This window comes from Crotalus tigris, unplaced genomic scaffold, assembly GCF_016545835.1.
Source record: "Crotalus tigris isolate CLP2741 ecotype Arizona unplaced genomic scaffold, ASM1654583v1 scf7180000018287.699579, whole genome shotgun sequence".
Taxonomy (NCBI): domain Eukaryota; kingdom Metazoa; phylum Chordata; class Lepidosauria; order Squamata; family Viperidae; genus Crotalus; species Crotalus tigris.
Genome location: NW_024096924.1, coordinates 317,760 through 341,040, shown reverse-complemented (window position 1 = coordinate 341,040; position 23,281 = coordinate 317,760). Strand labels below are relative to the sequence as shown.

Below are 23,281 nucleotides of genomic sequence, written 5' to 3'. Positions count from 1 at the left end.
ATATTTTGTCACCATTTACCATTGCAGCCTTACAAATATTATTTTATTAGAGTCCAATCTATTTTTCTGAAATTGGGACTTCTAGACAAGGGACAATATTTTCACAAAGCAAAAGGAATTCTGTACTAACATGGTTTCTTCAGAGGAGACAAGGGAAGGGAAATGATGTCCTGTGGCATAAAAAATAAAGTGTGTTCTTTACACAATGAGGCAATGATTCATGTTTCATTATACTAGTATCATCATGGTTTATAGCAGAGATAACCCTGGATAATCCTAGATATATTATGAAAATGTATTACTAAAAGGCTACCCATGGCCAAGTTCATATTTCCATAAATGGCTTCAAATATTACCATGGGAAAATATGTAATATATTGAGATTTCTGCAGTTTGGCAGTTTGATTCTCACTGGCTCAAGGTTGACTCAGCCTTTCATCCTTCTGAGATTGGTAAAATGAGGACCCAGATTGTTGGGGACAATTTGCTGATTCTCTAAACTGCTTAGAGGGGGCTGTAAAGCACTCTGAAGCAATATATAAATCTACGTGCCATTGCTATTTGTCAAGAGTGGCATAAATTATGCTTTCTGAGAAAGCACAACTCTCCATTCAGGCTTACTCTCAATTGGTACCTGTATCCTGTGAGTCTGAACAGGTGCTAAATGTGGGCATTTATGAAGCCCACTCTAAATTTCTTCTTGAATCTTCAAATTCCCCAAATTATGTATTCAGTTGCAAAACTTTCACTGATGTGTTAACCACCTTTTGCGTTGTTTGGTTGCGTCACTGAAGGGCTTGCACTAGTAAAGAATGTTAAGAAAAAGAAGATGAGAAACACTATTGGTCAGAGAACTACAGCTTATTTCTTGGAGATAGGTCAGAGAATGCCATATAATCTTCTTATGTTATTTTGAGAAATATGAAGCCCTGAGGACCAGGACAGAGATGGTCCTATTGCCAGAAATCCCAGATCAGGGTCTATAAAAAAATTATTTGTGCTTGTTATAAGGTATTCCATTTCAGACCATTTATTTAAAAAGCTTAATAAGGGTGAAATTATTTTTGCACACTGTATAGTAAACTTATATTTAAGAATTTTTGCATGGGCCAAATAAGAAATTTCATTTAAACTTGAATACTAGTCTTTTAGAAACCAATCACTGCTTTGTGTAGGACAATATACATCAGCAGAAGGCAAAGTGATGCCTAACACCTATGTATGACCTCTAAATACCTCCTCCACTTTTCCTTTTCTGCTTTTTAGGATCTCCCAGAATCAAAACATTTTAATCCTTTCTTTACCATTTGGGGAGGAGGACTTCTTTAAAAGACAAAATAAGCCCTCTCCAATTAGGTTGCTCTGTCTTTTTTTCATTTCAAATTGTGAGAAAAGGGTGATACCACATTCACTCTAAGTTCTTTCTGTCTTATACTATATATATTCTTCTATCGGTTAAAAAACAAAGGTTGTGCTATTTTCTGTAGGAGGGGTCCCCAACCCCTGGTCTGTGGACTGATACTGGGCCATGGCATGCCAGAAATCAGTCCACTCAAACAAGCGAAGTCCCATCTGTGTGATGCAGGCAGCACATGAAACCACGCCCCCTCCGGTCCACAGAAAAACCTCTCTCCACAGAACTGTTTCCCAATGCCCAAAAGATTGGATGCCACTGATCTATAGAGTCATTGTTTATCAATAGAGGGAGCTATAACACTGAAAACCAGAGCAATTTCATTTTGCCCTCTATTGATAAAAAAAAGAACTGCAATCTATGTTGGGGAATAAATGACTATTATTAAACCAAATAAAAGAATAAAATAATATTTCAGGAGAAGAAAAGTGATCATCTTTACTTTAATACATCTCAGCATGCCTAGTAAACCCAATTTTTCTCATCTCCTTTAATTTAGTCTTCCAATCTTTGTCATGTTTGAAAATACAATCTGGGTCTATTCAGAATATTTGGGAGCAGTAATCAAACATAAGTTATTGCTCTATACTCATCTTGGAACTTTTTAATTTGTCAAAGACTCATTAGAACTGATGCAGCAATATCATAAACATTCCAGGTACACAGTAAACTTGAGTAATCAGACCCTAATATTTTGCCATATGATAAAGGTATCATTAGATGTATATAAAAATAGTTCAGCTCATATTAAACACTAGAAGATAATTACTCAGATAAAAAGATCTTTATTAGCAGATATGAATATTTATGTAGCCCTGATAAATGGTACATTAATAAGTGGATGAAAATAGCTACGAGTCTGTGGATAGGAATAAATGTAGAGAAAATGAAAACAGCATCACTGATAGCAATAAATGAATCAATTTCACAGAGATATTTTAAAGTGATACATAAGTAGTTGATTTTATATGGAATGGAGAAACACCAAGGATGCTTTAGCAGCCTCTGAAAATTTGGTAGTATAGAATGCATTGAATATTTTTTTATAGAAGCTAAACCAACAATTTCAGTATTATAAATGTCTACATTTTTAAATAAAACTAGAGCTAGAGGAATGGAATATAGAATTGAGCTATCTTATATTATCAAACCAATGGTCCTAGAAATGTTAAGGGTGATTACAATTTAAAAACTAATTCATCAAACAATTTTTTTAAAAATATTCATGTCTATTAAGTTCCTCAACAGTTCTTTAAATTCACTAGGTCTCCATCATAGATCTTTCCATATTGGGGACCTAATGAATTTGAAGGTACGTTAGTTATTATTGTTTTGATTGTTTCTTTCCTTTCAGATATATTACTATATATTACTATATATATTACTATATATTACTATATATATTACTACTGAGAGCAGGCAGGGTCTTGGAAGGAAAAGTTTAAGGATGTTATTAAATTTTGATTGATTGATTGATTATTTGCTATAAATCATTAACAGCAGTTCCATGGCCTTTTTCTAGGGAGAATGAAAAGTTTACATTAAAACTAGAGGGGTTCATGTTGACTGGAAAGTATTGGCTATTTAACCAAAAATTTATTATGATCTTCCAGACTCTTACTTGGATTATAGGCATGAAGCTTATTATTTTACTATTTTGTTTGGTATAATGAGGATCTCAATAATTTTGTTTGCATTGATTCCAGTATATCCTTCTTCACATAGATTACCCCACTTGTGCACCGTATAAGATTTGGCCAATGATTTACAGGAATTAATTATCCTCTGCTTATGTAAAAGGACAGTTCAGAAGCAGTTGAAAGTCTAAGGCAGTCGTTCTCAACCTTCCTAATGCCGCGACCATTTAATACAGTTCCTCATGTTGTGGTGACCCCCAACCCCCTATCCAGCTGGCCAAGGAGGGGGGGCAGGAAAGTCGCTACGCCATTTCTCTCCCTCTTTCTCTCTCTCTTTCTTCTCTTTCTTTCTCTCTTTCCTCTCTCTTTCTCTTTCCCCTCTCTCTTTGCTCTTTCTCTCTTTCCTCCCTCTTTCTCTTTCTCTCTTTCCTCTTTTCCTGTTTCTCTCTTTCCTCTCTCTTTCTCTTTCCTCTTTCTCTCTCTTTCTCTTTCCTTCTCTCTCTTTCCTCTCTCTCTTCTCTCTCTCCCTTTTTCCTCTCTCTTTCCCTCTTTCCTCTCTTTTTCTCTTTCCTATCCCCCCTCTTTCTCTCTTTCCTCTCTCTTTCTTCTGCTCCCCCCAAGGCACTCTTCTTGTCCCAGTGCCTGCGTGAGCTGCCTTGGGGACAGCAGGAGGAAGAAGGGGAGGAGGGCAAGGAAGCTGCCACCAGCGCCGGGCCCCAGGAGGAGGCTCTCCTCTCCTACCATTGCTGCATCTCTTTCTTCCTTCCCAGCACGCTGGACTCCAGCACGTCTTCCTGACCAGCGGGTTCAATGGTCGGGCTGGCTAGGGATCACAGGGGCTGGTCTCCCTTGGGCCACGGCTTGCGGGAGGGCTGGAGCCTCCAGTGGCAGCTCCCAGCAGGGATCCCGGGGCTTCCCTGGGTGGCTCCAAGCCACGAGGTCTTGGCCACGCTTCTCCAGGGGGTGGGGCATCCTGGGCAAAGGGCCAATCAGGAGCCCTGCAGGAGGTAAGTCCGCCTGAAAGAGAGAGAGAGAGAAAGAGAGAGAAGGGAAGTGAAATTGCCTCTCTGTCTCTCTGCAAATGGCGGAGGAGGCCATGCAGAGATGGATACAGTTCCAAAGACCATCGGGAAATATGTGTTTTCCGATGGTCTTAGGCGACACCTGTGAAAGGGTCATTCGACCCCCAAAGGGGTCGCGACCCACAGGTTGAGAACCGCTGGGTCTAAGGGCTAACAGCGCTGCACAGTTCTGATGCATATTGCAGGTTCTTTTAGACTAATAACCATCCCAAGGTATTTAAATGTAGCAGCCTCTCTGTTCCCTTCTACTGTCCAAGATTGTTGGATAGCTCTCTTAGCAAAGACCAGAATTTTAGATTTCTCAAAATTAAGAACTAGTTGATTTTGTTTGCTGTATCAAAATATTGCTGGCATTGCTCTTTTCAGGGATTTGTGAAATTATAGCAGTAGCGTCAGTGTAGAGCAAGGCAATTTTGTTATTTTATCTACAATTTATGTAGATGGACTTTAGCATACTCAATGGTCTCTAAATCAACTACAGGTACAGTGGTACCTGGGTAGTCAACTGCTTTGAAACTTATTGAATTTGATATTCAATGAATTTTGATGTGAAAATTTTGTCCTGGTACTCATGATTTGTTTGGTACTCATCCCACAAGCTAGAACTTGTCAGTATCAGCTGCTTTGTGACTCAGTATGTTATTCTTTATGGGAAAAATTTGTTTGTTACTCATTGTTTTTGGTACTCATTGTGCTTCCTGGAACCAATTAACAATGAGTAATTTATAACACCCCAACCTTTATAAGGTTTATCATATAGAATGTGTGCATTATTGGACAATCTGATGACTTACCTGTTTAAAAAATAACAATAATTATGGCAAAAGTATTGCAGTTATATAATACACATATTTAAAGATGTGCTCCTATTACTTGAAATACAGACTTCCTTGTTTTCATCTTTGGATCTGCTATATATCTGAGTACAGATGGCAAGCCAACCTATTGGAAACCAATGCAAATTAAATATTCCCTGATTACCATTAAATTGAATTCTTCAATTGCATTTGGAATGATTACTGAGAGTGTAGCTGTGCTGTTTCATCCACTTCTGCAAAAGGAAATGGATAATTTAGTTTAAAAACCCTATTTAGCTGAAATCAGATATACTGTTGTCTCTTCTTACACAGCCACTCTGAAAGTGCACAGAACATGTCCAGTTTCATAAACATATTATTTGAGCTTTGAATTGTGTATGCCTCCCACATTAGCCACCTGAGACTTTTGACTAGACATTCGGGAAAACAACAAGCACAGATTGTTCGGCCTGTATTGTAGTTCACAATTTTTTGTCTGCCCAGTTTTTTTAATTTATTGTGTCTTATGTCTGAGGATAATTCAGAGTCCACAGTATTAAAAAGCAGGTGGCTGTTTCATTACATATAGGTAGAATGTAGGTACAGGAAAAGGTATAGATATACATAGGAGAAGTTAATGATTTCCACTATTTTAAATATTAATTCATAACTCCTGCAACTGCATTTCAAAGCTTTACTAGCTATGCTACATTTTTTCTTGATTGTAAACTTAATTTATATTCACTAATTGTAATAGTTGCTCAACATTGAAACAAAGGATTAATGCTTTTAATTATTCTTTCAATTCATGTGATGGTTGTATCTGTGTAACTTTGTTCTTCTTCTAATAACTTTTAGGCACTTTCTCCCCTCCCCTTCTTTCCCTTAGGTAGCAAAGAAAGGTGGATTATAACATCTTAGCTATTGTGTGGACGCTCTGAAATGTTCTCACAAGAAAAACTAAGCAAAACCTGCCCTATCATCAAACAGAAAATTACAGCTTCTCTGGGTTCCTAATACGAATAGTTATAAATAATATAGAGTAATTAAGATAAAAATGGCCAATCTGGTGCTTATTCTAATAAGAAGCATGTATTCCATATGGAATTATGTATACCTGGCATAAATAAATAAACGACTCAGTTATTTAATGATAGTTCCAAGCTACCCACACCATTTCCAACAGGACAGAACCTATTGTAATTTTATCAATTTACCATTTCTGTATCTTTCAAAGGGGGTAGCTTGTCCCCATTCCATAGCTTTCTTTATTGATCATTAAATTAGTAATACCTGATACTAAATTTGGGAGGGAGGGAGAGAAGGTAGTTTCTGATTCTTCCAGCCGGCTTCCCATAAGTAAACTCGATTGGGAAGCCCGCAGGAAGTCAAAAGTCTTTCCTGCTCCCACTGCCTTTCATCTGTCTGTTTCTTTGTTTAGATAAGGAAATACCTCTGATGATGACCTAACAGAGCCTGGGTTGTTTAGAAGATTATAGTAGGGAAAAAGTTTTGCCTGAGCAGGGGTTAGACTAGAAGACCTCCAAGGTCACTTCCAATTCTATTGTTGTTGTTGTTGTTGTTGTTATTCATCACACAGTCGGCCAGATGTTCATATGGATTTGAAATTTTTGTCTACCTATCAAGTCCTTACCAAGGACCTGGGATAGGCAGATGTGGATATTTGAATTGATGGTATTACAGATATTGTCACAGGAGGGAAGCTGTTCCTAGTAAGGCCGCTTTTTGCAATTGACTGATGGTGAATTTGTCAATGCCAATGGTGCCCAAGTGGTAGTAGTAGTAAAGTTGGAAGGGACCTTGGAGGTCATCTAGTCCAACCCCCTGCTCGGGCAGGAAACCCTACACCATTTCGGACAAATGGCTGTCCAGTCTCTTCTTAAAAACTTCCAGTGTTGGAGCATTTACTGCTTCTGGAGGCAAGCTGTTCCACTGATTAATTGTTCTCACTGTCAGGAAGTTTCTCCTTAGTTCTAGGTTGCTACTCTCCTTGATTAGTTTCCACCCGTTGCTTCTTGTCCTGCCTTCAGGTGCTTTGGAAAATAGCTTAATTCCCTCTTCTTTATGGCAGCCCCTGAGATATTGGAATACTGCTATCATGTCCCCCCTTGTCCTTCTCTTCGTTAAACTAGACATACCCAATTCTAGCAACCGTTCCTTATATGTTTTAGCCTCCAGTCCCCTAATCATCTTTGTTGCTCTTCTCTGTACTCTTTCTAGAGTCTCAACATCTTTTTTACATCGTGGTGACCAAAACTGGATGCAGTATTCCAAGTGTGGCCGTACCAAGGCATTAAAGAGTGGTATTAATACTTCACGTGATCTTGATTCTATCCCTCTGTTAATGCAGCCTAGCACTGTGTTGGCCTTTTTGGCAGCTGCAGCACACTGCTGGCTCATATTTAAGTGATTGTCTACTAGGACTCCGAGGTCCCTCTCACAGGTGCTCCAGTTCTTTTGGAATTGCACCCAAGGCGCCTATTACTATTGGTACTATCCTTTTCTTGCCTTTGCCACAGTTCTTTATTTCTATTTGTAGGTCTTTGTATTTTGTTATCTTCTCCAGTTCTTTGTCTTCTATTCTGCTGTCTCCAGGCACTGCCAAGTCCACTATCCAGACTTTTTTGTCTTTCTTATCGACAATTGTTAAGTCCGGGATGTTAAGTGGTAGGTGCTTGTCTGTTTGAATTCTAAAGTCCCAGAGCAATTTAACATTTTCATTTTCTATGACTTTCTCTATTTTATGGTCCCACAAGTTCTTGCTTACAGGCAAATGATATTTCTTGCAGATCTTCCAATGAACTATTGTTGCTACTTTGTCATGCCATTGCTTGTAGTCAGTCTATGTGATCTTGCAGCAGCTTACCAGGTAGTCCATTGTTTCTTCAGCTTCTTTGCCTAGGTGCATTTACTCTGTACTGTCTTCTGAATTTTGACTTTATATGCATTTGTCCTTCAGGTTTGGTCTTGTGCAGCCAGAACTGATCCCTTGGTCTCTTTCTTCAATTTTACTGCTCTTAGCCATTGCCAGGTCTTGTTATTATCTGCTTTCCCAGCTATTTTTTTTTTTTTAATGTACTGGCCATGTAGTGCTTTTTCTTCCCATGCCTCTATTCTGTTCTTCATTTGGTCTTTCTTGTAGGCCTACTTTCTTAAGTAGTCAATAAGCCTTCCTGATATAAAAATTTCAGTGCATCTTCATCACTGTTCTTCAGATATTCTCCCAAAGCCATTTTTTCTTCTTCAACCATCTTCCATACCCACCTATTTGCCTTGGTAGATAAAGTCTGTCAATGTCACTGCGTGGATGAAGGGCATGATTCATTGTCATTATTTTTCTGGTCTTCCTATCCATTGCTTTTAGTTCTGCTTGAGTCCAGTCCACTATTACAGCTGTGTATCTAATACTGGAATTGCCTAGGTGTTGATTGCCTTTATGGTATTTCCTCCATTGAGTTTGGACTTTAAGATCTTCTTCACTTTCTTGATGTATTCACCTCTAATCTTTTTCTTGACTTCAGTGTGTTTGATGTTGTCAGCTTGAAGGATACTTAAGTATTTGTAGTAATCTTCCTCATCCAGACTCTTAATGTTATTTTCATGGGGCATCTTGATTCCTTCAGTTTTCGCTATTTTTCCTTGTTTGATAGTGTGTGTGGCACATTTGTCCAAGCCAAACTCCATTGCATTAATAATAATAATAATAATAATAATAATAATAATAATAATAATAATAATAATATTCTGAAACCTTATGAATGGGCCCTTTTAATGTTCTTGACATAGAATAAATGTAGCTTGCAATTATCTTTCTCTAATGATTTTGGATTTCCCAATCTAAGTTAAAGACCGGGGTTATCATTGTGGTGTCCCCCTATAAAAGTATTTTATTTTAATTTTGTTTTGTTTTATTTTAACTTATTTTTTGTTCATTTCAGAAAACATCAAGTATTGCAGCTAATGATGAATAAGTTTTCTGGAGGAAACTGTTGTTGGCTAATTATGAATTATAGCTTTTAAATGAAATATTATTTTAAACATTTGTGAATTTCCTATTTGTCATCAAGAAACAGCAGGTCTACTAACTTCTTCCAGCTGGGTTTTTCCCTAGAATAAATCTTGGTTTTTGATAACCTCTGGGGGGTATAAAGTATGGGATTTATTTTAATCTGAAACAAGATCATCGTTTTGTTTCATTTTTTTAATGTACCAAAATAAATGTCAAACTGATCTACTACTGAAGAAAAGTATCCGTGGCTCCTGATAACATATTCTCTCAGTGTTCTTCTTTGCTTGTCAGTGAGTTAAAGAAAAAACCTCTGACATCAACAGCACAATATCTGCCAAGCAAGCCCAGAGAGGTTTCCACTATGACAGCTGAACTGTCTAAGACCTTTCCTGATGTTTTATAACGTTTCTGTTCCAGGCCCACCATCTGAATATAAAATGCAAGTGTCAGGCATGACACCTACTTTATAATCTCTGTAAAGCAAACCTTTTCATAAAAATGTGTTGACGGTTCAGAGATTCAAAGTCAATTTCAATTCAAGCCCATGTTCAAGATGGGCCTTTTCCCCTTCTCATCTGCAACTCATGTGAAAATTGAAAGCAGGTGATTTTTCAGCCTATAGCAAAGCATGTTAAATAATTTTTTTTAAAGTATGGTTCTTTTAGATGAGAAATATATATATTATTCTTTTCAGTATGTTTTGAAAACATTTCTTTTGAGATTTAATTTGTGTTATTGGCAGAGATTGATTATCCAAAGTAATAGTAATGCTTAGTAATAGTAGTAAAGTTGGAAGGGATCTTGGAGGTCATCTAGTCCAACCCCCTGCTCGGGCAGGAAACCCTACACCATTTCGGACAAATGGCTGTCCAGTCTCTTCTTAAAAACTTCCAGTGTTGGAGCATAATCTTTTAGAGTAGTTTTGTAAGGTTTTGTTTTGCTTTATTAACATGTAAATGTTCTTGAAATATCCTTTCTGGGCATAATATTTTCAGAATCATATATAATTCGTAGGAGAGATCTGTCTGTGTGTGAACATACACCATAAATAAATTAAACTTGAGTTTATCAAATGGCATGGCTTGAATGAATGGCTTTTTTGTGAGATGCAATTTTCAACCATAAACATAATTATATTGGAATGCTAATATATGTAGAAAATTGACTGGAATTCCAGCTTTTTTCCCTACAGGAAACAACTATATATGTTACCTCCTGGTCCTAACTATATTTTCTGTAAACCAAATAGGACAAAGTTTAAAACCTCATTGATCTAAAATTCAGAATTTTAGAACTAAAATTCTAAAATGAATGGAAAATACCAGACTATAGCAGAAATTAATTATTTATATGTTATTCAGACAGTTTACATCTTTTCATTTTGCCAACTTAACAAACCCATAAAAAATTGACCATTATGGAAACAATAAAGCATTAGTACATAAAATGACTAATACTAAAAGATAATTTAAAACTAGAATAAAATATAAAAGAACTGTTATCAAATGTAAAAGTGGAAAGAATCTCCAGTGTTGTCCCATGACCATTTAGATTGAAATGCTTTTGAGTTCCCAATTATTATGTGTATTGATTTTAGATCCAAGCATGTCTCTGAATCTGGGCTGTAATGCTAGAAAATATGGACCCACATTGGTAAAGCACTCACAACATGTGAGACAATAGTGCAAAATGAACTTCCTGTTCTTGCAGTGACAAAATGCAACATTTAAAAGTGCTTTTCTCTTGAGAACAAATGCTGGAACTAACAAAGAAGAGATCACCACTTGATGTAACCATAGCACCCTAACTTCATATTCCGTCAAACCAAGTGGGCTCCTAAAGCTGGAAAAGCAAGTGCTTAAGTTTATTAATTAACTAATATTAACTCATAAAAATTTCAAGGACATTCCAGTAATCTCATTGATCCCATACATTTCTTACCCATTGAGTTTCAATTCTTTTGCTATCCTCCATCTTTCCAGACATTGTCATTGTCAACAGAAGAAAATATATATAGTTCAGGGTTGAACTGTGGAATTCTTGGTGCTCTCTGAGCTTGCTTATTCAGAGCACTGATGATGTGCCTACTTGGATAATGAAATATCTATTTAAAAAAATAGCAAATCTCAGAGAGCACAAAGGACACCACTATCTTTTCTCCCAAATTTGTTATCAAGTTGCATCTCTACAAAGCATGTGAGTTTCTGCTAGTCTATTATTGCTTCAAGAAATCAGTCAATTCTTATTAGTCCAGGATTGTCTGATACTTTTTAGAGCCCATTTATCATCTCTCAGTCTGTAATTTGAAGTTATCTGTATCCTTTCTCTTGTTTGTCTTAATTTTTAGAGCCGTGACTATTCTAACTTTGTGGTTATTGAAATATTTTGTCCTTCGCTTATAGACATATTTTTATTTATTTAATTTATATCCCAGCTCTATTTTTTTATAAACAATTCCAGGTGGCAAACATATCTAATGCTCCTTCTTCCTCCTATTTTCCCCAACAACCCTGTGATGTGAGTTGGACTGAAAGGGAGTGACCAACCAGTGGCAAACCACTTCCAAAATCTCATCAAGAAAATTGTAGAGACTTGTCATTAGAAGTCAACAAAATTCAAATGGATTTTAAAAAAGATCAGGGTAGACCAACTCAGACACTATATATTTTATCCATAACTCCACAAATTTCTTGTGTTATTGAATGTTGAATATGAGTGATTTCTGGTGGGCATTTCCTACCCCTAACTTAAAACATGGAACACCTGTGTGACATAGTATAATATAGTTTAACATGCATTGTAGGCCATTCATTTGTTTCCTCTCAGTCTGTCCAATGTATTTTCAAATAACATGAATCTGATCTAAATTAACTTGCTCATGTTTCACCATGAACCTAAAATTAGCTATCTGTTATCAGTGAGTATTTTTTGTTATAAATATGGAACAGCTGTTTAGTATATTTGAGCAATTGCTCTGGGTAAGTCGGAAGCAATCGGTTTTGGTTGATCGGTGCAGATTAATCAAGTGCAAATTAATCAAGAAGTACTTCATTTAGATTTTCTTCTAATCTAAGCCATTCAGCTCAATGTAACAATTGCTACTGTTGTTCCATATTTGTAAAGTAAATGTAACCTAGAAGAGCCAGTTTGGCCTAGTGGTTAAGGCACCTGGCTAGAAAGTCGGAAATGGTGAGTTCTCTTCCATCTTAAGTATGAAAGCCAGGCCTTGGGTCTGTTGCTCTCTCAGCCTAAGAAACTTCAAGGATGGTTGTTATGGGGAGAATAGGAAGAGGAAGGTGTGTTGGATATGTTCACCACCTTGCATCATTTGTAAAAATAATAAAGGAGGGTTACAAATAAATAAAATAACTATTAAAATGAGACATGACTGTTATAATTCTGGAAATATATATTTTGCTATCTGTTTACTTCTCGGATTTTAAACTAGATTTTAAACTAAAAAGGCCAAAGAACATGTTCAGGATCATTTCTGTGATACTGACACTAAAATTAAATGGGCAAATAAGTTTTCAGGGTAATATGCATAGCTTAATTTATTCAGTAAAAGGGTATTCCTTAGGAAATTTACATCAATAAAGAATTTCTGTTAATTGGCAAGTAAAACTGCTGATGTATTAATTTACATATAATGAGGTCTACAGGGAATTTTTTAATATTGGGAGGTTCCAGGTGAACCGTCAGGACTTTGATTAACCTTTTATATACCTATGTAAACTTTCTGTCAATGCTGGAGAACTGGAGAGGAAGCCCCTTGCTTCAAGCTAATTGGGGAATGTGATTTATGACAGTTAATTGGAGGAGGGAATTGTGCTTTGATACTATGTGCCCAGGGGAGAGGAATTCATTTTTTGTTCTCAATTACGAATAAAAGATTCTTTAAGGTAAACAATCCCTTGAAGTTCTTTTGAGGAGTTTCGGAACCATGACACTTTCATTTTTTTTCTGGATTTGCCTATGGGGCCCAGTCTCAGTAAACATATTTATATTAGATTACACCCAGATTTAGTAATAATTGAATATATCCATTTAAATCTATTGTAAATGGGCAACTATCATGAAATTTGTTTATTTTTGAGGAAATCAATCCATTATGATATTGTTTGTGAAGCATATTTTGTGTGAACCTATTCAATTACCAGATCTAATTTCTACCAATTAATTTCCATGAGTCATACAACATTGTTCAATAAGAGTTATAAATTATAATTTTGTGAATAGGATTCAATGTGCACTTTTCTTAAATTTATTTGAGAATTAGTTTGTCATCTATTTTTTCTGCATTTGTATTTCTTCCTGTTTTCTGGAAAGGCAGTCCCTGGCATACAAATAATCAGTGAGCCATCTCCTTCATTCTTTGGTTGAGCTGTAAGGAGACAGAATATTGTTTTATTAAAACTTTTGTTGACTCAGAAATTCTACCAAATATTTATTATAGAGTTATAAAGATGGAAAATTTTCCCCAAGTTGTTTGGGATGCTATTCCAACAACTCATAGTTGTCTCTTGAAGTGTCTGCAATCTCTCTGTTTGACAAGTTTCAATTTAGGATATTTTCATGACAAAACTAAATCCAGCAGATCTCTATTTATGTCACTGTTTTGTGTGCCTTTGTTCTTATAGCAAAACTCTCTGCTTCATCCATGGCTGTTAAAGGCATGATATCATTTTTTGGCTTTCTGCTTTTATTTTATTGCACTTAAAGCTAAACAAGTGTTGAGTTGGTAGACCCCTTGGCAAGAATACTATAACATAAAGCTGTCATAGCTAGCATTTCAAGTACAGCAAGTTCCTTTTGGGAGAACAGCAGAGAAGATGCACATGAATATCATCCAGCTATGACTGAATTCACAAGTCAGATGGTGATTTGGTTTGTTTGGTTTAGCAGATCATATTGTGCAGAACTATCTATTATGAACCGCGATTATATCCTAGCATGCCCCAGTAGTTATGCTTTATTTCATAAAGCAAGGCATAGTATAATATGAAATGAAATGAACCCAACCAATGCAGAACAAGCACCAATATGCAATAACTAGTAATATTTGGATGCATCAAATGCCTTTGAAATGAGATGGGAAAGATGTTGAGCATTTTCTGGAGCAGGTCCTCTGGAACAATATACTCTTCAAAGTATGTATACCTTCCAGTTTTGTGGCGTTTTGGAAACTGTGAAAAATTGGTTCTTTTGGCCTTTGGAGATTAACATATCATGATACCACTCCTTAATTTGCTAATGTTGCATTTTAATCCTATACTAATTTTGCAGTTGTATCCTTTCTTAATTTCTATAAATTACTGCACCCATTGCCATAGTACTATTTCCAAATTTCTCTTTTTCTAGTTTTTTAACCTCCACTGTTTCATTAAATTGTTTTATTTCTATTGTTTTACTTTGAATTATGATAGATTATTTATGATACATTTATAGTAATTTTCATTATTATTTCATTGATCTTTACAAAAGCAAAAGTTAGGGTAGTATTATGCTGATAACATATAATAAAATCCACTAACAAAGTTTTGCTAGAAGTGACATTTCTATAAAAGATGCTTGGAGGAAGGACTATATGTCTTGAGGTATAGTTGGCAAAAGTTCCTATTTCCCAATATTTTCAGATTTTCTTTTCTAAAGATATTGAACACTGCTGCCAGAGAGAGAAAATACTTCTATAAGGACCAAAGTTCCTTTGTTCAGATGAGAACTGAAAAAGCTTCTTGAATGAAAAGCAAAACGTTTTCAAGGAAAAAAAACTAAAAAAGTCCAGTTGTCTTTTGAAAAAAGCACTTCGGAACAACCATAACCTGGATGATTGAGAATCTCCTTAGAACTTTTATAACTTTGATTAATATCTCTGTTATTTTGGCAACTCCTTAATAGTTATGGTTTATTTCTCTCCTTCAACTATAGTTATGATGTATATTGAACAAGATGCTGTTGGGTTCTTACTATTTAAATATATGTTTTTCTGATTTTTGAAGAGTCTTTCCTTATGTTTCTTTTTCAGAAGAAAAATCCCTCACTTTTTTTTGTTTCAGCATCCAAATTACTTGAAAAACTAGGTAGTCTGCCTTTTTAAAAAGCCCTCTCCATGCCCCCCATTTGAAAAATACCTGCAGATTAAATTGTAAGAAAACCATGGTAACCAACTGCAGTAAATTTTGTTGCCTCTGTTATGTCAAAGTGTTGTCTCTAACAAAAGAAACTAATGGCAGCATTCAGAGAACTTTTCTCATACAACTGCTGACAACTTAATCAATCTATTATTATTATTATTAGAGTTATTTAAGCAGAGGCAATGGTGCTAGCATTTCTCATAATCAGTCCTTGAGCCAGATATAATTTGCAATTTGTAGCATTGTATTTTGAAACAATAAGGCATTTAAATGTACAGTGCATAAAATTAGAAGCAGTATGGTCCAAAGATACATTGGAGAACAGCCACTGCCTGAATGTCCTCTCTCAAATGATCTTAAGTGGGCACTGCTAATTTAAGAAGGTCATAATACAATTTTATTAATTTAATTCAGAGTTGTTACCATCAAGTCTATTTGATTTCATAGACTAGATAGTAGAAATTGACTGACTTTCTGCATATGGTGGGTTTTTTTTTTTACATACACGGCCCTTTTGTGATCTTGTAAGGCTAAAATATGACATTAACTATTGATGCTAATGTCCATTTGTTTTTTAAAGCTAGTTTCAAGACTCAAAGCACTCTATTTTTTAAACTTTCTTACTCCAAAATCCTGATAAGCTTTTTTGCATTTAATTTTTTTTATATCTTTGTAAATGATTCTTTCCTTTTAATTTAATCTTTCCCAGATTCAAGGTACACTGCCACAGGTGGCATTGGGTGCACTGTGGCTCTGAAGATCTCTTTTCACTTTAAATTTGCTCCATTTTAGCATGCTTTAAAACATGGATCAATCAGATGTCCTTTCAACAGGCTTCATGCAAAGCTGTAAGCATGTTATCTTCTCCTATGGCTCTCTGCCCTCTATTCATAGATTGCCTTCAAAATCTCCAGAGCTGCTTCCTCACTGCCACCAGCATTAGGAGCACCACCACCACCATCACTGGAGCTATTATGGGTAATCTCATGGGTTCTCCTTATCCATACAAGCTCCATTAGTTTGGGCATATCATCCAGATGTCAGATTTTGTTTTTGTCTCTGTTGTTTTGTGGAGGCATGCTAGTCTCCCATATTTCTGCCCAGAATTTGACAAGATATGCAATAAAGCACATTTGAATATTGCTAGCTAAATGCTGCCTGAATTTTTTTGTTAGTGGCTTAATAGCTGTCTTAAATCCTTCAGTTTCAGTCTTTGTGGAGTTTTTAAGTATTTACTTAGCTAACAAACCATCACAAACTTGATTGGATAATACTGATTTGGAACGAGAATAGTTTTGAGAAGTATTTCATAACAGAGAAGTAAGGATGTGTTGCCCATTATGACTGTATTATCTATTACAATGAATTTAAACTATTTAGATCACCAAACTTTGATCCCTCCCAACCCCCCAGCCCGCCTCCCAGGATAAACAAACCATAACTAAGATTCTTTCAGAATTCAAACCAAGATAGATAATCTGATCCTACCAAGACTATTAAATGTGCTTGTATATTGCATTCAGTATTTCTTATTTAGCTATTCCTAACCAATCCCAAAAATGTGTTTGATTTTGTAAGATTTCCATTAAACTTCAGTGCTCTTTTTCTGTGGTTGCTCTCATCACTGCTGATTATCAAGACTCTTATCTCTTAATAGAAGCTTTTCTCTTCCTAATCTTGCATCTTTGATTGAGTCATTGAAGTAGCAACCCTCTGTTTAACTCATTACAGTTTGCTCCTCTTTTGTATTTTATGTAAAGTTCACTGACATCAAAATGCAAGCCTGATGGCATGAATTTTTGGTTGCTAAGGCATAGAGATCTGTATGTTAAGCAATAACTTTTAAGAAAATAATGTCTATTCCAAAGTTCAATTATATAGTCATAATGCTTACGGCTATTGTCATATATACATCTATTCACTTTTAAAATATGTTTCAAGCTTGTTTATATATATATTTCAAAATACATATCAGTTATTCATAGCATTCCTTTGCAGGGAGACATGAAGTAAAAAAAGTTAAAATGTATATAAAATATGAGGAAAGCATAAATTGAGGCAATCAACTGTCAGCCACCACACATCACAACAAGGATAAAGTTGTTTAATTAATCATATTGCAGCAGTATGATTAATATCAAAAGTTAAAATAAAGGAGACTAAAAATGCAATTTCTTGGCAATAAAAAAGACAATACAGTAGAAGCAAGGCATTACTGTATAGCAGTGGTCTGCAACTTTTCTGGCACCAGGAGCCAGTTTTGTAGAAGACAATTTTTCATGGGGGGGAGGGGGGATGTTTTTGCATGCAAACTAGATCCTGTACAAGTGCAGATGAAGCTTCGCTTGATTAACTGCAGCTTGTGTGGCCTGGTTCTTAACAGACTGCAAATCGATACCGGTCCATGGCCCGGGTGTTGGGGACCCCTGCTGTATAGAGTGGCTATTGCAAAGTTAGGGACCGTCACTCAGAAGAATTTACCTTGAATAGCCACCTGCCCATTTTAGCCTCTAGGCAGAGTAAATCAGTGTATCCAAAGAAGAAAAAATTACAGATACATGAAAAATTGTGAATCTTGTGAATTGTGAATTCTTGATCACATCCTTCCAGAGATTTAGCTTCCTCCAATTTGGATACCACAAAAGAGATATATAATAGTTCCTCCTCTTGTTCCTTTGTTTGGATGACTTGTTCCCACATCTTTTTATCTTGCGTTTTTCCATTCTTCAGCAACTGATTGGCTAGTTGGTCTACTGTTACGTCCGTATGATTTTGCTGTGGAATAAGCTGTACTAATTCTTGATCTGTATAGAGGTAATATCAGCCATTGAATTGGAATCAGGAAAAGACTAAAAATTATGTAATGCTAGCATAATAATGTTTCAAGTTGCTTCTAAAACCTATCTGAAATTTTGATTCCTTTTTGGGACAGCAGTACATGCCACACATTTCAATATATTTAGTGACAAGTGACTAGGAGGTAAAGAATTACTACAGCTCACTCCACAGCAAAATCATACAGACGTAACAGCAGATCAAGTAACCAGTTGCTGAATAATAATCTCCCTTCCTAAACTCCTAGGGTCTGTAAGTGGGCGGACAGTGGAGTTTTCCAGGGTTATGATTGTTACAAAAGCAACAATCCTAACTGAGCCATAGATCTCAATCTAATGAACAGGTTCTCATATCCAGTAGTCTGTGGGGAGCACCCCTGAAAGCCAATAGACATTCTTGGATGACAATTGCCACACCTCTATCCTGAGATCTGGCTGATGCCATACCCCAAACCCAGCTGGGCAAAACTCTGAAATAGGGATGTCTTCTGGACTAGGTCAGGTCTCAATAATACACATTACTCAGTAATACACATTACATATATGGATGAGAGCAGCCTTCTTACAGGCTAATCTGATGTTAAGCAGCAGTTGCCCAAAGCCCATGCTCTGAAGGTCTGCTGACCCAAGACATAGGGGAGAACATAGGAGGAAAATTTGCAACACCAGAATAAGATACTAGGGCCACATTCTCTAAGAATAGCCCATACCCTGTCTCCTCCCTATCCATCCCTACCAAGATGTTTTGACCACTTGACCCCCGAAAAATGTCTTTGAACCCATCCTGAGTGACTACAAGTTGGAGGAACCTCACTCCGTCATTCTCAATACCCAACACATTCCTGGGACTTGGGTTGCTTCAGTTCATACACCTAGTTTCACTGGTATCTCAGATAAAAGTCTTGAGCCCAACTAACATGACATCTCAACCAGGTAGCTCCCAATCAGACTTCTCTTGTTGGCCTGATAGGACTATCCCATTTCACCTTCAAAAACAAGGGTTATTCAATTGCCACTTCCCTGTCCCAGCTCTCACCTTGGCAAAGATCAAACTGATCCTTAATAGGGAAGAATCATCCTACCAAACAAACTGAAAATCAGACTACCCACTATTACATCCAATGATTTAAAAAGCAGATGGGCATTGATAAATCCAGCCACAAAAATGACTGCAATGCTGTCTTTCAGAGCTCATATCGAAGGGGTAGGCAAAATGTCCACTCAAAACGTGCAGGGGTAAACACAACAGCCTCGAGCATAAGTTTGATTTAGCACACTGTTCTCTATCTATTCCTGCCTCTGTCGTTGCTAAGTGTTCTGATATAAAGTTAACCATAGGAAGGTAATCCAGAAATCTTGTTTTGTATCTTGGAACAGACAACTTGGATCCAGACTTACTTGTATCCTCTCCTGCTGTCTTCTCAAGTGTTTTGTGTTCCCTTAATGTTCGGGTGAGTCCTAGTGTGTTCTTAAGCACTCTAGGATTTAAACACCCCCTGGTTCTTAGTTGCCAACTAGGAGGAAAACTCAAGCTTAGTAAGTCTTAACTTGCTTGCCAACACGGAGAAAAAGGACACACACAAAGGATACATACAATCCACTAACAGAATCTCTCCCTTTCCTGGATTCAGTTTTTGGCCCCAGTCCAGGCAATTACTGGCAGGATCAGATGGAAAAAGAAAAAGCTTAGATTAAAGTTCAAAGCAGATAACATTAAATATAGACATCTTTAGAATTGTTCATTTAAAAATCTGATGGAAAAATGTGTCACATATGTAACCTTTTTGTCTGCATCTATTTAAATCCTGTATCAAAAGGCCAGCCCCTATCCAAATGATGCATGACGTTTGGTAGACCTCTAGAGGATAAAGGTTTCAATAGTTTTTGGTGTAATTGCCAATAATGTCTTCTCCATAAACACTTTATGATCATTGTTAGCTATTTTAACAGGGCATTCTTGTTTCCTTCTATGGGTTATGCAGACGTCCCCACCATTCTGTCTGCCAAATGTTTTGGAATGTATTCCAGTCATCCTTTATTATTGGCTGTGCTAGCTGAAGACAATGAGAGTTGCAGTCCAAAACATATGGACATGGAAAAGCTCACCTAATTAATATGTGGAATGCATAGCTTTCTTGAATTATTGACAGTCATGTGGAAGTTCTGTCTGCCAGATTAGACAATTGCCAGATTTTATGTAGGACATCAATCATGGTATTTGGCATTATATTTTTTGAGTTTTATTTAAACATACCCTATTTAACTATTATGTCCTTTCTGGAATATCAATTAGGAAAAGCATGATCACAGATAGAAAAGATAGAGCAGAGATAGGAATCCTCCAGATGTCGATGTTGTTCAACTCTGACCAGCAATACAAAGGATGGCCAATTGGAAGAGATACTGGAAATTTAGCAATATATGGAGTGCCCCAGAATGCCTACCATTATAGAAAATGAGAGGGAAAATATTATCCAAATGGCTTCAAGCAAATTAAAATAATCTCTTAGAACAAACTAAAATAATTATAAATAAAAGTACGAGCCTTCATGTATTGAATTATACCCTCCATTGCTCCAACATGACCACTAGCTGGTTAAGAATGATATTTCTTGTCCATTAAATGATAAAGGTTTTCAGGTTTGAGTTAATTACTGGGAATCAGGTAGCATATAAATTTAATACGTGATAATGCTGATATAACTAAATATTTGGTTGATCTGGGCTTTTTGTTGCTATTTTTCATTTTCAGATGAAAAATGGTTTCTTCTGACATAGTTCTTGGGATAATTGCTTTCTTAGTGTATGACACATCTGGTACACAAACACATGCATTTACAAGTAAATATAAACCTGTGTTCCCCTTCTGTCATTTTTGTGAAGAAAATGTATACTGTGGTCTTTTAGGTCTTGAACCCTTACCAAGTAACCATAGCAACCGACACCCAATTTGAGACAAAAGCCTAGCAAGTCCGTTGTTCGGGGAGACACATTTGTAGAAGATGGTGACTAGAAGCAAACAAGGAAGAAATAAATTAACAAAAATCAAGGAGAAAAGAATGAAGGAGAAAATGTTTCATTATACTATCGTGGAATCTAGGAAATATTTTGAATTAAAATATTTAGAATGCACCAGACACCCCTGTGTAGAAGATCCATTGAACATATTGTTAATAAATTTATATCTAATCTCCCCCATGCTCAAAACAGCTAGACATAAAATACTATGGTTAAAACTGAAATGTCATTCATTAAACACTAATCAGATAAAAGCACACTGTAACAGATAAATAACTACTCACCTGATTTAAATCTAATTTTGTATCAAATCAAGCTTAAATGCCAAAAAGAAAAATGTTGCCAGAAGACTCTTGGTTTTCTACAATTATTAGATTGATTGTCCTGCAGAAATCTAGAAGCCTCCTGAATTCCAATGGCAACCATGTTCAAGAACATTCTCTATTCTGAAGAAGCGTTCTTTTATTCATTTGTTCTTCCCCTTCCCAAACCATCTTTTTAAGCCAGGAAAAGCAAGATCATATTTTTTTTCAACGGTTTTGTCATCAATCATGGATAATAGAAATTAAACTTTGTTGAAAGCTAATGTTAGGTTAATGAGTTTTTTAGACTTTAGAAGATGCTTTGCAACACTTTAGAAACAGGATAACAAAATATCAAAACAACAGAGTTGAAAAAGACCTTGGAGGTTATCAAGTTTTGCTTGAACAGGAGACGCTATATCATTTCAGACAAATGGTTGTTCAATCTCTTCTTAAAAACCTCCAGTGCTGGAGCACCCACAATTTTTGAAAGTAAGCTATCTATTGGTTGATTGTTCTCACTATTAGGAAATTTCTCCTTAGTTTTAGATTGTTTCTCTCCTTGATTAGATTCCATTTATGATTTCTTGTCTTTCCTTCAGGTGCTTTAGAAAATAGTTTGACCCTCTTATCTTTGTGGCACCCCATCAGATATTGGAACACTGCTGTCATGTCTCCTCTAGTCCTTAGACTAGATGTATTTAACACCTGCAACTATTCTTCACATGTTTTAGCTTTAGCACCTTATCATATCCATTGCTTTTTTCTGCACTCTTTCCAGAGTCTCAACATGTTTTTTATATTGTGACCAAAACTGGATGCAGTATTCCAAGTATGGTCTTATCAAGCTTTGTAAAGTGGCATTAATGCTTCACATGATCTTAATTCTAGAAAGATCTTGACATACTTGAACACTGGGCCTTATCCAACAAAATGCAATTCAGTTCTGTGAAAAGTAAGGTTTTACTCTTAGGGAAGAAACAACAACAACAACAAATGCACATGTATAGAATAAGTAGCACCTGGGTCAACAGCAGTAATTATGAGAGGGATCTAGGAGTCCTAGAGGACAATCTAAATATGTATAAGTATGAGTGCTTTAGCTGCAAAAAAAAAAAAAAAAAGCTGCATCAACAGAGGGATAGCATCAAGATCACATGAAGTGATACTATCACTTTATACTATGCTGATAAGACCACTCTTGGAATACTGCACTCAGTTTTGGTTACCATAATACAAAAACAATGTTGAGACTCTAGAAAGAGAAGAGCAGCAAAGATTATTAGAGAGATGGAAGCTAAACCATAAAATGAACTGTTGCAAGAACTGGGATTATCTAGTTTAATGAAGAGAAGGACTAGGGATCGCATGATAGCAGTCTTCCAACATTTGAAGTGATATCACAGAGGAGATCAACCCATTTCCCAAAGAACCTGAGGGCAAGACAATAGTAATGGATGGAAACTAATCAAGGAGAGAAGCAACCTAGAACTAAGGAGAAAATTCCTGTCCGGGAGAAGACTAGACTAGACTAGACTAGACTAGACTAGACTAGACTAGACTAGACTAAGATAAGACAGGACAGAACAGAACAGAATAGAATAGCTTTATTGTCACTTTAAATGTACACTAATTAGCATACATTAAAATGAAATTTTGTTGCATTCAGCTCTCAAAAACACACCATTATTCATATACCCACATACACATACATATATGACACAGAGATACATCACAGTCTAGTTTGAATGTAAACATATACATGGCAAAAAAAAAAAAGAATTTGAATTTGCAAGATGGATGGAATAAGGAACAAAGCTATTACGGAATCTAGTAATTCTGTTATAAATACTTAGAAACCTCCTCCCAGAGGGGAGCAACAGAAACAGACCATGAAGTGGGTGTGTGGGGTCCCTAACAATGCTTCAAGGTCTAAATACATAAGCAGTATCCTGAATAAAGGGAAGTGAGCTTCCTATAATCTTCTCAGCTGTCCTTACCCACTTTCTATATGGACTTTCTATCTGAAGCTC

At 36.2% G+C, this 23,281-nt stretch overlaps 1 protein-coding gene and 1 long non-coding RNA gene across 10 annotated transcripts in view; one reads left to right on the top strand and one right to left on the bottom strand.

Annotated features, from left to right (window-relative positions):
• Positions 1-23,281, top strand: part of LOC120310748 (partitioning defective 3 homolog) — a 449,365-nt gene that overhangs the window by 247,232 nt on the left and 178,852 nt on the right. The window lies entirely within an intron of this gene.
• LOC120310749 lies at positions 11,777-21,713 on the bottom strand. Of its 3 annotated transcripts, none has more exons than XR_005557454.1 (4): positions 21,231-21,713; positions 20,851-20,937; positions 19,327-19,584; positions 11,777-13,344 (listed from the first exon to the last, which is right to left on the bottom strand). It is a non-coding gene; the product is annotated as an uncharacterized LOC120310749 (long non-coding RNA). The 3 variants fall into 3 exon arrangements; XR_005557455.1 differs by having other exon boundaries at positions 19,523-19,584; XR_005557453.1 differs by lacking the exon at positions 11,777-13,344 and having other exon boundaries at positions 18,964-19,584.